Source organism: Armigeres subalbatus, chromosome 2 (assembly GCF_024139115.2).
Source record: "Armigeres subalbatus isolate Guangzhou_Male chromosome 2, GZ_Asu_2, whole genome shotgun sequence".
Lineage (NCBI taxonomy): Eukaryota > Metazoa > Arthropoda > Insecta > Diptera > Culicidae > Armigeres > Armigeres subalbatus.
The window spans coordinates 121395162-121408414 of record NC_085140.1 but is presented as its reverse complement, the minus strand read 5'-3'; the positions used below and the strand labels follow the sequence as shown (position 1 = coordinate 121408414).

The following is a 13253-nucleotide window of genomic DNA, read 5'->3' as shown; positions in this document are numbered from 1 at the left end:
ATCTAGAATATTAGAATGCCGTTCGACGATTGTTGATACCGTGTTGACTCAAATCCCAAAACAGTCTCATATATTCCGAACACTCATTACTTGAAAATTTATCTGAAGCATGTCGTCATTTTTGCATTAAATAAAGGTTTTTTCTCGACAGGTAGACAGATCAAGGACATTATAATTGTCCAACATCGAAATAACGTTGAAATGTTGTATTTCAGTACTTTCAAGGTTGTGTTCGGATTTTGAGACAATTTTTACTATGGGTGTTCGTCATATGAGATAAATTTCTAAAGAATAAAATCAGTCAGCATCAATAAAATGTGAATATCAAGCGCTTATATGAAAGTTCAATTCTTTGGCAAACTGATGCAAACTAATTGGTCTATTGAAATAATTTAATTCATGTGTCATAAAGACCTCCGAAGTGAAAAATGTGCTTAAGTGTTCGGAATATGAATTTAAACGGTACACAAAGAGCAGTTTATTCTATGATGCCTATTTGTTTTGTGCGCTGAGCCTAGCAGCACTGACCAGGACGATTTGGTTGTGGCAACTCATACATATATGACTGAATTTGGACATATTATATGATTATTATAAACTTATTTACAACATGTGTGCTGCTTGGGGAATTCAAAGGCAGTTTGGAGTGTCGTACATTGCACACTGGGGATTTTCAAAAGCAAAAGGCTCGAAATTCAATTACTCCAGCTGACGCTGAAAAATTTCCAGAAAGTACATGTTTCCTGAAGGTAAAAAGTGCGATGAATCGATTGCGCGGGGTTTCGTGCTGGGCAGACATTTTGCCCCAATTTCTCTAAAAATCACAATATTTCTGTTAAGGTCTGAGGGAAGGATTTTCCGTTAAAAAAGCACGTGGTAGCACTCTCTGAGAGAGAAAATTGCCCAATTCAGCCCGCCAGAATGATGCTGTCAGTGTCGCCAAAATTATTTCATCATTATGCAGTTTACAATTGCTTGAGAATTTGCCGTAAACGGAGAACAAAAGGAATTGGCAACAATGGGGAAGAAATTTATCACTCATGCAGTGGTTCGGCGAGAGAACAGCAGCAGCGCCGACCAATCACGCAAAGAGGAAATCAAAATAAACAAACTCCACACGCTTAAAGTCAAGTACACATCGCATGAATAGCTTTCACACATCACGGCGACGCCTTGGCCAACTCTCACTATGAGTGAAAATTTTGTGTGAAACATAAGCAGTCGCTGTGTACTGTCTCAAATGTGCATGATATGTGTAAGTGAGTTTGCCTCGAACTGTCAAAGTCCCTTCGGGTCGCTATGATGGCGAACGTGTGCAGAATGTGCTGCAAGAAATCATACTTTTTCGGAGGTTTTTCATTTTGTTTTGATGGCGAAACAAAAAAAAAGTGCGAATACAGTCATCGCACTTTGTTTTGTTGATCGAAACGATTGGAGAAGCCTCCGAATAAGTATGGAAAAGTTGGCTTACTTTAACATTAACAATTGAGGTTAGGTTCGATTTCCGACTGCTCTCTCGCTGCGTAAAATGAACTCACCGAAAATCATCGGCCATCGGTTACACAAAAATGAGTAACATCGTAGTTACTCATAATATGAGTTGTTCCAGGAGAGGCCCGTTTTGTGTGAACGGAACACAAAAATATGTAAGTCATTTTAAGCGTGCAGCTGGTTTTGGAAAATGAAAACATGAGTCGTTTCTAGAACAACATTAGAAAATATCGTAGGAGGATTTCTGAACAAGGTTTCCACACAAGCTTTGAAAAGTATTTGGGTGATAACAGTGGTGCTGGTGTAAGTAAGACAAATAAGACAAATAAGACAAATAAGACAAATAAGACAAATAAGACAAATAAGACAAATAAGACAAATAAGACAAATAAGACAAATAAGACAAATAAGACAAATAAGACAAATAAGACAAATAAGACAAATAAGACAAATAAGACAAATAAGACAAATAAGACAAATAAGACAAATAAGACAAATAAGACAAATAAGACAAATAAGACAAATAAGACAAATAAGACAAATAAGACAAATAAGACAAATAAGACAATAAGACAATAAGACAAATATGACAAATAAGACAAATAAGACAAATAAGACAAATAAGACAATAAGACAAATAAGACAAATAAGACAAATAAGACAAATAAGACAAATAAGACAAATAAGACAAATAAGACAAATAAGACAACAAGACAAATAAAGACAAATAAGACAAATAAGACAACAAGACAAATAAGACAAATAAGACAAACAAGACAAATAAGACAAATAAGACAAATAAGACAAATAAGACAAATAAGACAACAAGACAAATAAGACAAATAAGACAACAAGACAACAAGACAAATAAGACAAATAAGACAAATAAGACAAATAAGACAAATAAGACAAATAAGACAAATAAGACAAATAAGACAAATAAGACAACAAGACAAATAAGACAAATAAGACAAATAAGACAACAAGACAAATAAGACAAATAAGACAAATAAGACAAATAAGACAAATAAGACAAATAAGACAAATAAGACAAATAAGACAAATAAGACAACAAGACAAATAAGACAAATAAGACAAATAAGACAAATAAGACAAATAAGACAAATAAGACAACAAGACAAATAAGACAAATAAGACAAATAAGACAAATAAGACAAATAAGACAAATAAGACAAATAAGACAAATAAGACAAATAAAGACAAATAAGACAACAAGACAAATAAGACAAATAAAGACAAATAAGACAAATAAGACAAATAAGACAAATAAGACAAATAAGACAAATAAGACAAATAAGACAAATAAGACAAATAAGACAAATAAGACAAATAAGACAAATAAGACAAATAAGACAAATAAGACAAATAAGACAAATAAGACAAACAAGACAAATAAGACAAATAAGACAAATAAGACAAATAAGACAAATAAGACAAATAAGACAAATAAGACAAATAAGACAAATAAGACAAATAAGACAAAAGACAAATAAGACAAATAAGATAAATAAGACAACAAGACAAATAAGACAAATAAGACAAATAAGACAAATAAGACAAATAAGACAAATAAGACAAATAAGACAAATAAGACAACAAGACAAATAAGACAAATAAGACAAATAAGACAAATAAGACAAATAAGACAAATAAGACAAATAAGACAAATAAGACAAATAAGACAAATAAGACAAATAAGACAAATAAGACAAATAAGACAAATAAGACAAATAAGACAAATAAGACAAATAAGACAAATAAGACAAATAAGACAAATAAGACAAATAAGACAAATAAGACAAATAAGACAAATAAGACAAATAAGACAAATAAGACAAATAAGACAAATAAGACAAATAAGACAAATAAGACAAATAAGACAAATAAGACAAATAAGACAAATAGGACAAATAAGACAAATAAGACAAATAAGACAAATAAGACAAATAAGACCAATAAGGCAAATAATACAAATTGAACAAATAAGACAAATAAGATAGATAAGACAAACAAGACAAATAAGACAAATAAGACAAGACTAAGAAGAAAAATAAAGAAAGTTCCTCCGGAATTTCCTCCAGCAATTCCTTCGGAAGTTCTTCCAGGAATTGTCTACGAAAGTTCCTCCAAGAAATCTTTCAGAAGTTCCTCCAGGAATTCCTCCGGAAGTTTCTCCAGGAATTCTCCTGGAAGTTCCTCAGGAATTCCTCCGGAGTTCCTCCAGGAATTCCTCCGGAAGTTCACTCAGGGAGTTCCTCGGAAGTTCCTCCAGGAATTCCTCCGGAAGTTCCTCAGGAATTCCTCGGAAGTTCCTCCAGGAATTCTCGGAAGTTCCTCCAGGAATTCCTCACGGAAGTTCCTCCAGGAATTCCTCCGGAAGTTCTCCCAGGAATTCCTCCAGGTTCCCAGGAATTCCTCGGAAGTTCCCCAGGAATTCCTCCAGGAAGTTCCCCAGAATTCCTCAGAGTTCCCCAGGAATTCCTCGGAAGTTCCCCAGGAATTCCCCCGGAAGTTCCCCCAGAATTCCTCAGGAAATTCCCCCCGGAATCCCTCGGAAGTTCCTCCAGGAATTCCTCGGAAGTTCCTCAGGAATTCCTCGGAAGTTCCTCCAGGAAGTTCCTCGGAAGTTCCTCCAGAATTCCTGGAAGTTCCTCCAGAAATTCCTCCGGAAGTTCCTTCAGAATTCCAGGAAGGAACTTCCTGAGGAATTCAAAGGAACTTCCGGAGGAATTCCCGAAGGAATTTCTGGAGGAATTCCCAAAGGAACTTCCGGAGGAATTCCTGAAGGAACTTCCGGAGGAATTCCCAAAGGAACTTCCGAAGGAATTCCCAAAGGAACTTCCGAAGGAATTCCCAAAGGAACTTCCGGAGGAATTCCCAAAGGAACTTCCGGAGGAATTCCCAAAGGAACTTCCGGAGGAATTCGAAGGAACTTCCGGAGGAATTCCCGAAGGAACTTCCGGAGGAATTCGAAGGAACTTCCGGAGGAATTCGAAGGAACTTCCGGAGGAATTCTGAAGGAACTTCCGAGGAATTCCCGAAGGAACTTCCGGAGGAATTCTGAAGGAACTTCCGGAGGAATTCTGAAGGAACTTCCGGAGGAATTCGAAGGAACTTCCGGAGGAATTCCGAAGGAACTTCCGGAGGAATTCGAAGGAACTTCCGGAGGAATTCGAAGGAACTTCCGGAGGAATTCCCGAAGGAACTTCCGGAGGAATTCGAAGGAACTTCCGGAGGAATTCCAAAGGAACTTCCGGAGGAATTCCCAAAGGAACTTCCGGAGGAATTTTCGAAGGAACTTCCGGAGGAATTTCCGAAGGAACTTCCGGAGGAATTCCCGAAGGAACTTCCGGAGGAATTCCCGAAGGAACTTCCGGAGGAATTCCCGAAGGAACTTCCGGAGGAATTCCCGGAGGAATTCCCGAAGGAACTTCCGGAGGAATTTCCGGAGCAATTCCCGAAGGAACTTCCGGAGAAATTCCCGAAGGAACTTCCGGAGGAATTCCCGAAGGAACTTCCGGAGGAATTCCCAAAGGAACTTCCGGAGGAATTCCCGAAGGAACTTCCGGAGGAATTCCCGAAGGAACTTCCGGAGGAATTCCCGAAGGAACTTCCGGAGGAATTCCCGAAGGAACTTCCGGAGGAATTCCCGAAGGAACTTCCGGAGGAATTCGAAGGAACTTCGGAGGAATTCCTGAAGGAACTTCCGGAGGAATTCGAAGGAACTTCCGGAGGAATTGCTGAGGGAACTTCCGGAGGAATTCCTGAAGGAACTTCCGGAGGAATTCCAGAAGGAACTTCCGGAGGAATTCCAGAAGGAACTTCCGGAGGAATTCCAGAAGGAACTTCCGGAGGAATTCCTGAAGGAACTTCCGGAGGAATTCCTGAAGGAACTTCCGGAGGAATTCCTGAAGGAACTTCCGGAGGAATTCTGAAGGAACTTCCGGAGGAATTCCTGAAGGAACTTCCGGAGGAATTCCCGAAGGAACTTCCGGAGGAATTCCTGAAGGAACTTCCGGAGGAATTCGAAGGAACTTCCGGAGGAATTCGAAGGAACTTCGGAGGAATTCCTGAAGGAACTTCCGAGGAATTCGAAGGAATTTACGGAGAAATTCCTGGAGGAACTTCCAGAGGAATTTCAGAAAGACCTTCTGGAGGAAATCCTGAAAGAACTTCCGGAGAATTTCCTGAAGGAACTTACGGAAGAATTCCAGAAGGAACTTCCCAGGAACTCCTGAAGGAACTTTCGAGGAATTCCCGAAAGAACTTCCGGAGGAATTCGAAGGAGCTTCCGGAGGATTTCACGAAGGAACTTCCGGAGGAATTCCTGAAGGAACTTCCGGAGGAATGCCCGAAGGAACTTCCGGAGGAATTCCCGAAGGAACTTCCGGAGGAATTCCCATAGGAACTTCCGGAGGAATTCCCATAGGAACTTCCGGAGGCATTCCCGAAGGAACTTCCGGAGGAATTCCCGAAGGAACTTCCGGAGGAATTCTGAAGGAACTTCGGAGGGATTCGCGAAGGAACTTCCGGAGGAATCCCCGAAGGAACTTCCGGAGGAATTCCCGAAGGAACTTCCGGAAGAATTTCCGAAGGAACTTCCGGAGGAATTCACAAAGGAACTTCCGGAAGAATTCCCGAATGAACTTTCGGAGGAACTCCCGAAGGCACTTCCGGAGGAATTCCCATAGGAACCCCTGAAGGAACTACCAAAGTAACTCCTGGAAGAACTTCCGAAGAAATTCCTGGATGAACTTCCGAATGAAGTCCTGGAAAATTCTCCGGGTAATTCCTTGAGGAACTTCCGAAGGAATTCCTGGAGGAACTTTCGAAGGAATTCCTGGAGGAACTTCCGGAGGAATTCCAGGAGGAACTTCCGGAGGTATTACTGGAGTAACTTCTGGAGTAATTCCTGGAGAAACTTCCGAAGGAACTCCTGGAGGAACTTCCAGAGGAATTTTTGTAGAAACTTCCGGAGGAATTCCAGGAGGATTTACTGTAGGAACTTCCGGAGGAATTACTGGAGCAACTTCCGGAGTAATTCCTGAAGGAACTTCAGAAGAAATTCCTGGAGGAACTTCTGGAGGATTTCCTAGAGGAGCTTCTGGAGGATTTCCTGGAGGAATTTACGGAGGAACTTCCGGAGGAATTCCCGGAGGTACTTCCGGAGGTACTTCCGGAGGTACTTCCGGAGGTACTTCCGGAGGAACTTCTGGAGGAATACCTGGAGGGACTTCCGTAGGAATTTGTCTTGATTATCTTATTTGTACTGTTTGTCTTAGTTGCTTTATTTGTCTCTTTGACTTTGCTTATTTGTTCTATTTGTCTTATTTGTTTTTTTTATTTTCGATTATTTATCTCATCAAATTCCAATATTTGATTTCAATTTATATATTTGGTATCCTCGTGTTCCCAAATAGGAATACGCTTTTTTCTAGTGTCACGCTAGATACAAAGTTGACGGACTTTCTACCGCTCTCATCGCTCCTTTCCTGCCGTGCGCCACACACGCTTAAAATGACTTACATATTTTTGTGTTCCGTTCACACAAAACGGGCCTCTCCTGGAACAACTCATATTATGAGTAACTACGATGTTACTCATTTTTGTGTAACCGATGGCCGATGATTTTCGGTGAGTTCATTTTACACAGCGAGAGAGCAGTCGGAAATCGAACCTAACCTCAATTGTTAATGTTAAAGTAAGCCAACTTACTTCCATACTTATTCGGAGGCTTCTCCAATCGTTTCGATCAACAAAACAAAGTGCGATGACTGTATTCGCACTTTTTTTTTGTTTCGCCATCAAAACAAAATGAAAAACCTCCGAAAAAGTATGATTTCTTGCAGCACATTCTGCACACGTTCGCCATCATAGCGACCCGAAGGGACTTTGACAGTTCGAGGCAAACTCACTTACACATATCATGCACATTTGAGACAGTACACAGCGACTGCTTATGTTTCACACAAAATTTTCACTCATAGTGAGAGTTGGCCAAGGCGTCGCCGTGATGTGTGAAAGCTATTCATGCGATGTGTACTTGACTTTAAGCGTGCAAGAAAATGTGCTGTTGGCTGCTCTCCCGAAATGGTAACTTTTGTATGGAATTTAAAAAACTTGGTTGAAGTAAAAAGAGCTTCCTGCAAAATTTATTGCGGTGACATATACTTTTTATTACATCAAAATGATCGTTGGAAAAATTCAAAACTTTTGTCAGTTGGGTTTTGCGAAATTCGGTTCCTTTGTGCCTCAAATCATCGGAGAGAGGTACTGAGAAGCGAAAATTTCAGTTGTACAATAGCTCAGTATTGAGACATTCATTCAAATTTGGGAAATAGTAGGCCCATGAAATTTTGTAGGAACATTCCTTGATAAATTTCAAAGAGATTGTCAGTTGGGATAAGCGAAATTCGTTCCCAATTCCGAGTTATAGACATTTTAGTACGAAAATAGCGCTCTACCGCGAGAGAGCTTCCCTCAGACCTTAAGCCTCAGGCTGACGTTGATATTTCTTCAATAATTATAAGTTTCCTGAAGTCATATATGAATAGTGTAATGATGTCCCATGCAATGCTGATATTTTTATTTTTTTTGGCAAATGTCACGCGATTTTTACATAAAGCTCACGCTTTTGCAAATATAAACAATGAACGAAAAAACTATTACCAATTCTAACTCAAAAATCAAGAATAAGGCCGGAAGCGCCATCCGACCGGAAACCAGCTTTAGCCATCTGGTTATTCAAAAGAAATTGAAACTTCATATTTCTTCAGTGTAAAAATGTCATAGTGAAAACATCGCAGAAGTTAACCCAGGTAGGTATTTTGTTTGTGAGCTTTCAACTTATAAAACGTGAGAATGAAAGCACGATGATTGATCACAGTTATGAATGTGCTGCATTTTTGCAAATCAGGGATGTCAGAAATACAGACATGTCTGTAATTATACAGACATTTGGTCTTGCATACAGACATCATACAGATTACAGACATTATACAGACTTTTGATTGAAGTTACAGACTTTTACAGACATTCAGTTTTTAAAAACTTTGGGCTGCCAAACAGAATCCTGTTGGGCTTTCCAATTAAACCATTTTGGGTTTTCAAACAAAATCGTTATGGGGATTTCGTACGGAATTCTATAAGGTTTCCAAACGGCATCATTTTGGAATTCCGAATGGGGCCTTTTAGGCTTCTGAGCGGGATCTCTTTTGGGTTCCAAACAGAATTATTTTAGAATTTCAAACGGAAAGATTCTTTGATTCCTTTCGGAAACCTAAAAAGATTCCATTAAAAAGTCCAAATCCATCCATTCTGAAGCCCAGAATGATCCAGTTCAAAAGCCCAAAAGAATTCCATTAGGGTGCCCAAAAGATATCCGTTCTCATACGCATTTCCGTACAGAATTATTTGAACCGATTTTCTGAACGAAATTCCTTTGGGCTTTCAAAAGGAATCACTCTGAGCTCCCCAAATAAATCCTTCTGGACTTCTAAACGGAATTCTGATGGGATTCTGAGCAAATCATTCTAGAATCCTGAACGAAATACTTTTGGTCTTCCGAACGGAATCCTTTTGGACTTTCGAAAAAAATTCTTTTGGATTTTCGATTGGAGCGTTCTGTGTGGATTTTTTTTCTGCTTTTGGACCAGAGATTCTGATGGGATTTCCTAGCAAGTGCAAAAGGAATCGATTCAAAAACCTTGAAGACTTCTTTCCGAAAGCCAAAAAGAGATCCTTCAGAAAACTGCAAAATATCGGTGCATAAACCCAAAAACAAGGCCTTTCTCTGGGTTTCTGAACGAAATTATTTGGTATTCGGGAAATAATTTCTGAACAAAATTCTTCAGGAGTCATCGGGGATTCTGAATGGATTTTTTTCTGTTTCTGTACAAGGGATATCCTTTTGGGATTCCTAAGCCTAAAAAGATACCATTCAGAAGCCAAAAGAATTCTGTTCAAAAGTGCAAAAAGAGTTTCTTCGGAAGCCCGAAAAAGTTTGAATGACCAAAGGTTCTCGGTTTGTAAACCCATAAGTTGTCAATTCCGTTCTTTGGGTTTCCAAACGGATTTATTCCTTCTGTGCCTCTCTTACGAACCAAACACTTTTGGACTTCCCAACGGATTTTCAGTTAGGAAATTGCGTAAATATTATCAATTCATGCTAATGTAACAACATACATATTGATAAGAACATTATTCAGTGCTTTGTAGTGAAATATCTTCACTTGGCATAAGACGAGATAGTATTAGTGATATTATCCCATTTAATCCACCACTTGATTGTAACCTTACAGTATAAATACCAAAAAACGTATTTCGACGTCAACAGCGCAACCTTATTTGTCTTCAATATCTTGTACTTGACTCGACTAAGTCTTACACCAACTTTTTGATTATTGAAACCTCGATATTCTACGTAGTCAAAAGTGTATGATTTTAAAATAGTTTTCTAATTCCTGTACCTTTTAAACTCCATACAGACAAATACAGACATTTTGCTGAGATTGATACAGACTTATAAAAAATGTATCTGGCATCCCTGCTGCAAATATGAACGGTGCGGCATGTAAAAAGAATGAAAGGAGTTTGAAAGAGAGCAATTTCGAATATGATGTCTTCGGGGGTCTGATGTTTTGGTTGTGTTTTCGTAGTACAGATGCAGTCTCTTTTCATCTGCTCTTCGTTTAACAACTTGCTTGAAGAAATCCTAACGTGCAAATCTATTACAAATGTTCAGCTTCTGATTTTTAAGAATTTAACGGTAAATCGCACATGGGCAATTATATTACTCAAATTTCCAGGGAAAAAAGAGGAATAATAATATAATAAATTAACAATTATTTGTCATAAACTCAAGAATTTTGTAGAACAACGACTTTTGGGGGAAACAGTATTTTTATGCACTTAAAAGCTTGGAAATCACTTTAACATGGACAAAACGTGAACGAAACGAATGGCAATGTTCACAAGACTTGTAGAGCACACCAAAAGCTTCCGTATAGAGGTTGTTGCGATAGTTTTCGACGTTTATATCTCTTGTTAGATTTTTTCCAAAATTGAAAATAGCCCAAAAACACTAAATTGACTTGAGCCACCTCTAAATTTTATCCGAATTAGCTGAAAATTTGACAGGAGACTTATTTTAGCATAAGAATTGTGATTCTTGGCTGACCGGTTGAATTTTTGATACTTTTTGAAAACATGAAGAGGACATGAAGAGCGTCGTCTTCGATAACGTTAGCGATAGACTCGACAGGAGCGTGGTAGGGCTGGCAGGAGCGCGCTGGACACCTCGAGGCTCAGAACGGACCGAACGAATCGGTGCTCGGGACGTGGAGTCGCTTTGGCTGGCGGTTGACGGTGAGGCGGAGGATCTGGCGAAATCCGAACGATGGATGTCGATGTCGAGGCTTAGGTCGGCGGTTGATGGTGAATCTTGGTGAAGCGGGTGAACCGACTGTGCAAATCCGTCGACGAATGCGTTTGGGGTGCCCGCGAACGAGCGTGACCTCGACTAACTGGAGCCGAGGCCGATGATTTTGTTCGGCGGGGCTCGACGAATGCGTGATGGAAAGAGCGTGGCCGATGGCCTACCGAAATCCTGGGCGTTTGGGGTGCCCACGAACGAGCGTGACCACGACTAACTGGAGCCGGGGCCGCTGATTGTGGTCGGCGGGGCTTGGCTTGCCTGTACTTTTTCGCTGGACGGAACTTCGGGGCTGACTCAACTAGGCTGGCGTTGGAACAAACGAGAGCTCATGGACAATCGACCCGCAACCATAAATTCTTGGGCACTCATTATTTTCGTCCTCTTCACCGTTCCAGTATTTCCGCCCCAACGAATCAGTCGCATTCACACTGGCTTCAACGATCTGCGTTGCATTTGGAGCATTAGTTGTGCAGGCACCCACCACATTTAAATCGGACGTTATCTAGCTGAACAATAAATAATCCTACCATCCCACATCATAATGGCAATCAATATTACCGTACGGTAACACTGTAAAAAGTGGGAAGAGACAAGAAAGAATAGAGTTGTCTCTCTTCGCTGTGAGAAGTGAGAAATAATGATTGAAAGGTGAGAAGAGAGACGTCAAATTACCTGTTCGGCCAAATGACCCATTCGGAAAAATGACCATTTCGGCCAAATAACCTATTCAGTCAAATGACCTTTTCGGCCAAATGACCTATTTGGCCTTTATGACCAGAGCTTTAAATATTCGATAATTTTTAATTAAGAACATCGACCTTCTTTGCACCGTCATTTTTCGGAATGAATATGGGTCAGTGAATATTTATTTGAATTTAACAAATTAATAAAAATAATCATAAAACTGAACACATGTTTGATGATTTGAATAAATACTCGTAAAGATCTAATCCCGACGTTCAATTGAGGGGCATTTATTGCGCCAAATGTCAGTATAATCAAGGTTTATTTTTTTTCGCACGCAGTTACCATACTCAATGGTAATCAATTGCATGAATCTATGAAGAAGTAAACTGAGTAAGTCATCTATGTTTTGAATAATCAAAACACGATTGTCAAAACTCGGAGCGAATGTGGTTCATGAAAGTGAATATTTTATGCTCTGCTTATGACCCATTCGGCCAAATGACCTATTCGGCCAAACGATCTTTTCGGCCAAATGGTATATTCGACCAAGTTGCATTCAGCCGAATGGTTTTCGGCCAAACGGCTCTTCCCCTCTCAATTCTCACTTCTCAATTCTTACTCTTCATTCACTCACTCTTCACAGTGAGGATTGAAAAGTGGACAATGAGGAGTGAGAAGAGTTCTCACTTCTCACATCTCATTTCTCATTGTGATGAATAAAAATTGAAAATTGAGAGGTGCGAATTAGAAAATAAGAAATGCAGAGTGAAGATGAGAAGTGAGAACTGAGAAGTGAGACGTTTCACTTCCCCCTTCTCGCTCATCATTTCTCACACCTTCCTACATATTTCTCTTATCTAAATTATCCTTAATCATATTACAATTTTTTCATTAACTATTGTTGAGCCAAATAACATTAATCTTAAGACCCGATCGGCAAACGACATTTTCGGTCATATGATCTGATCGGTTGTAATGGTAACCTAGCAAGTAATAATTGTAGAAATCCGCGAAATAGTACATTAGCCATACGTCATTCGGCGAAACGGTACAATCCGCCAAATATCGTCCCGCGAAAAGTTACATATTGCCAAATGTTATCCGCGAAATGTTCAACTGCGAAAATGAATTCCACGAAATGGTTTTCGGCGAAATGTTATATGTACAATCAATGGCCAAATGACATTTTCGGCCTAAAGGCTTTTTGGATAATTATTATAAAGGTTGTCATTAGTACTATCCCATTTAATTACATCACTAGATTTTAACTTTACATATAAGTATTTCGACCTCAACAATAAAGCCGTCTTTAGTGTCTCGTGTCTCTGATGACAACATCAAAAGCATTTGCAGGTTTCTTGTGGAAGCCTACGATATTTCCATACGAATCAAAGCCGCATCATTTCCTCGCGACATTTTTGCGTCAAACACGTTATAACAAGAAAGGAACATTTTTTAAATAAAAATTTGGTTTCAATATCCAGTTTTGGCGTTTGAGTTGCACCGTCATCATAATTTATTTTATTATTACGAAAAAATCTCAGAATCCCTGAATTTCTCAGGATATTGGACATTTTCTGTCCCGAACCCCGAGACAAGAAAAAGTGCCGGGAAATAA

The 13253-nt window shown here is 39.4% G+C and overlaps 1 protein-coding gene across 8 annotated transcripts in view; it reads right to left on the bottom strand.

Moving 5' to 3' along the window:
* LOC134210761 (peroxidasin) overlaps nucleotides 1-13253 on the bottom strand; it is a 671031-nt gene that overhangs the window by 442404 nt on the left and 215374 nt on the right. The window lies entirely within an intron of this gene.